Consider the following 4,721-nt stretch of genomic DNA (forward strand, 5'->3'; position numbering starts at 1 on the left):
GTGGAGTTGATCTGTGGAAAGAGTAATTCAATCCCTGAGGGTTGGCATGTTTTTGAGGACCACTGGGAGGAAGTGAAAGAACATTGCCAGCAGAGTTTTGGGAGAGGAGATAAGGGAAATAAGGAGATAAATCAGGAGGACCCAGCAAAGCAAAAAAGTGCCAAGGAGGAGCCCTTTAGGATGCATACTACCCCATTGGAAGGAAGTTGTGGGGAAAAGAGGAATGGAGAGCAAAGGGGTTTTAATAAAATATTGTCATCAGTGGTGGCCTCTGCATACATTAGAAGATGAGGCAAAGGGGCCATTAAATGGATGCACAAACTATAACACCATGTTGCAATTAATGTTATTTTTTAAGGTGGGAAGGAAAATGAGATGAGGCATCATATGCAGAAATGTTTTTCACCTTATAAAACCACCCAGAATGCCAAAAGGATTGTGGTATTAATCTTCTACAAGACCTACTGATCCTAGCAATGGAAAGAGAAAACAGAAGGGTCCTGCATAAATTCAAACAATGCTGCTCAGCCTGTAGTCTTGGTCAGACATGCAGTAAAAATATAACAAGGTGTATGATGAAGAAGACTCTGATCTGGATGATGTCCCCTCCTCAATCACTGGAGTTGGGTGGGAGCCCAGGAAGGGCACCAGATCAAACTCCAATGCTCCCAGGCAGTCCAGTGTCCTCCCATACAAGGGCAAACCTAGGGAACAACCAATACTTTTGCAAACACCTCTTAGAGAAGCAGTGGGACCAGATGGAGCCATGATGTTACTGAAGGTTCCCTTCAATACCAATGATTTGGAAATTTGGATAAAGAATTTAAAGGACTGAAAAATGGACCCTGCAAGTATAGCTGGACACTTCTGTTGAATAGTAAAAAAAGATAACCTGGACTGAAATGATTTTACAGTTACTGTTACATAGAATGACAGAAACAGAGAAACAGCTGATTCTAAAGGTATTTGGGGATTTGGCCGAGGAGCACTATAAGACATGGGGGGAGGATGCAAAGGAATTTTTTTCCCTCCAGGATCCAAAGGGGGATGTGAATAGAATGGCAGAAAGACAGAAGTTACAAGAATATCAGGAGTGGATTGCAAAGGGAATAGAGAAGCCATCCCCAAATCTATTAACTGGTCAGCTTTGTGTGCCATTAAACAAGGTCCCTTTGAGTCACCATCTGAGTTCTTGGACAGGCTGAGAGACACAATGTGTCACAGTACACCTTTGGACACAGAATCAGACACTGGAGTACAGCAGTTAGCTTTTTATTTTAGTTTTAATTTTAGTTTTAGGTCAATCCGCCACTGATACAAGACATAAAAAATTAAAACCCACTGAAGGAAGAAACTTCGAAATATTACTGGATGAAGACTGGAGGGTGTTTAGCAATTGAGAAGAAGGGAATAAAGGGAAACAAGAAAGGGTGATTGCAGCAGTTAAAAGGGAAGACAACAATTTTTAAAAGGGGCTTCCCCTCCCCACCTGGGGAGAAACCAATGTGCAATCTCTAAGCAATGAAGCCACCGAACAAATGAATGCCCAGAAAGCTGAGAGAAGGGAAACAAAGGGGCATGAGTGGTAGCAAATGTAAATAAAGACTGACAAGAACCAGCGTGGTCTTCCCTAGCTTATGATCCAGTTATAACAAAGCTAGGGGAAAGAGAAAATCAAAAGCAATAGAATTTCTGATTGATACAAGGGCAACACATTCACTTTTAAACACAGCTCTAACTCAAGTGGGAGAAGATCACAATATAGTTAAGGGAGCCACCAGCCAAGCTGAAGAGGCTTATTTTTGTGAGTCACTAAAATATAAATTGGGAAAACATTTAAGCTTGCATAAATTCTTATACATGCCTAATTCACCACTCCTTGGAAAGGATTTGCTTGAACAATTGGATGCAACAATCAGATTTGGAAAAGGGGAGATTGCTCTGGAGGTGTATACTCAACAATATATTCAAATAATGAGTTGACTTTTAGTTGATGCTCCCATCGAATTAAAAATGGGTGAAGATCTCACTGACCAGGTGAGCCCTGGTGTGTGGGCCACTGAGAAGCCAGGAAGAGCTAAAATGCATCACCAGTAAGGGTAAAGCTTAAAGAGGGACAATGAGCAGTAAAGACAAAACAATATCCCTTGAGAAGAGAGGATAGGGAGGGAATCCAGACGGTGACAAAAAAAATCTTGCAATGGGGTCTGTTAAGGGAATGCAAATCTGATCTCAACACTCCCATATTACTGGTTCATAAACCTGATGGAACATACAGAGTAGTCCAGGATTTAAGAGCACTCAGTAGAATAGTAGAGGATTTATATCCTTCAGCAGCAAACCCATATACTTTGTTAACAGCATTGACACCAGAACTAACCTGGTTTACTGGTTTAGATTTCAAAGATGCTTTCTTTTGCCTCCCTCTCTGTGAAGCCAGACAAAAGGTATTTGCCTTTGAATGGGAAAATCCTAAAAGTGGATGAAAGACCCAGCTCACTGGGACTGTGCTGCCTCAAGGATTCAAGAATTCCCCCATCATATTTGGTAACCAACTCACCAAGGATCTCGAGTCTTGGGAAACACCACGCAGGAAGGGGAGACTGCTACAATACGTAGATGACATCCTGATTGCCACTGAGACAGAAGATACTTGCATGGCTTGGACTATAAGTCTCTTAAAATTTTGAGGCTCCAAGGGTACCCAGTTTCTAAAAAGAAAGCCTGGACAATGCAGCAAGAAGACACTTACTTGGGGTATAAAATCAGTGTGAGGCAAAGGGGCAAGCCCAAAAAGAAGGCTTTATGCCAGACAACAAAACTACAAATCGGAAGAAACTGAGAACTTTTCTCAAAACGACCAGGTAGTGTTGCCTTTGGATCTGTAAGTAGGAGCTGCATGTTAAACCCCTGTATGCAGTAATCAACTCCAAACAGAAGCATCTGCAATGGGATAAAAAGGACACAGGAGCCTTTGAACAAATGAAAAAGGCCCTGAGGTCAGCTCCAGCTCTGGGACTCCCTGATGTGAGTCAGCCTTTCTTTTTGTTTTCTCATGAGGAACAGGGAATCACCCTGGGAATGTTGGCACAAGATTCAGGTTCATATCACAGAGCAGTCACCTACATCTCCAAGCAATTGGATGGGACTGCAAAAGGGTGGCCAAGATGCCTTTGTGTGTGGTAGCAGCAGTAGTGCTAAATATCCAGTGCTAAATATTGAAAATTCACCTTGGGACAAAAAGATGACTGTGTTGGTGTCCCATAGAGTGTCTGCAGTATTACAAGTGAAGGGCAGGTACTGGCTTTCTCCACAGAGGTTCCTGACATACCAGTCCATACTGGTGGAACAGGATGATGTGGAGATTGTGGTCACTAACATTGTCAATCCAGCTTCTTTCCTCACTGGGAACACAGTGGAACCAGTACACCATGACTGCTTGGAAACCATCAAAGCAACATACCCAAGCTGCCCGGATTTGAAGGATGTTCCTATGGGAGATGCAGAGGGCTGGTTCAGGGACAGAAGCAGCTATGTCCTGAATGGCAAAAGGCATGCAGGATATGCCATCACCACCTGCCATGAGGTAATAGAGTTGGAACCACTGCCGGACACGACCTCCAGGAGGTGTGGCAGCTAATTATAATACAAAGGGAGAGAAGGTGGAGATGGGTGGGCAGGGAGGTGTGGGCTGGTGGCATCAATGTGTATTTCTACCTGGAACCTGTCTTGACCAGGTATGCATGATTTGGAGGAGATATCCCCTCCACGTGTCCCAGATGGACAAACATAAAACATACTCTCTAGAATTTTGGTGTCAAGTCCTGATTCCTGAAATCATTGGGAAATGTGGAGCAAGTTGGTCCATACTGGGTCAGATCTCAAGGCACAGCTTCTCTGAGCAGGATAGGACTCCTTAAGAGAGACCCTGGATCCATTTCAACCACAGAATGCTGCAATCACCTCTGCTCTAAAGAGAACAGCAATAAAATACACTCTCTAAACTAGGAATCCATATTTCTTAGAAGTTCATTGAATTAATTCTCTATAACTGGATTTGAAAACCTTCCTGATCAACAGCACCAGACCAGAGGGAAATCAAGGCAGAGCCATGGTTTGTCAGGACTTGTTTGATCCCAGTGAGCCCCGTGGTGCATTTGGTGCTGATGCCTTGAACCTCAGGGCCAGACAGGAGATTGCACAAAATTTTCCGGGAGTCCAAGGCATAAGAAAAAGCCAAAGTTTCTCAAAGAATTAACAGGATCCACTAAGGTCCATCCCCAACACTGGATCCTCATGGACTCCTTGGAGGAGACAACTGGAGGCCACGATTGCCCAAAAAACTCTCAGAGACTCATAGAAGAAAGGACAAAGGAAAGTACCTCAAAAAAACTGAAGTAACTTGTAACATTGATGAGCCCCACTGAGTGTTGTTACTGAGAAAGTCTCTCAAGAGACTAATTAAAGCAGATAATTGGAGGCCATGATTGCACAAAGCTCTCAGAGACTCCAAGGCAAGAGCAAAACCCCAAATCCTCTGAAAAACCTGCAGTCCCTGAGAGCATGAAGGAGCCCCCAGGACCATTCCTGACCAAGGCTCCCCAGGGACTGGACCCAGCAGATCCCTGAGGCCACTGGCATGTGGGGGGATGCTGAGGGCAGGACAAGGGCTGACAGTGCCCAGCCTTGCTGGGGCTGTGCCAGGAGGCCCCAGTGGCTCA

This window comes from Cinclus cinclus, unplaced genomic scaffold, assembly GCF_963662255.1.
Source record: "Cinclus cinclus unplaced genomic scaffold, bCinCin1.1 SCAFFOLD_32, whole genome shotgun sequence".
NCBI lineage: Eukaryota > Metazoa > Chordata > Aves > Passeriformes > Cinclidae > Cinclus > Cinclus cinclus.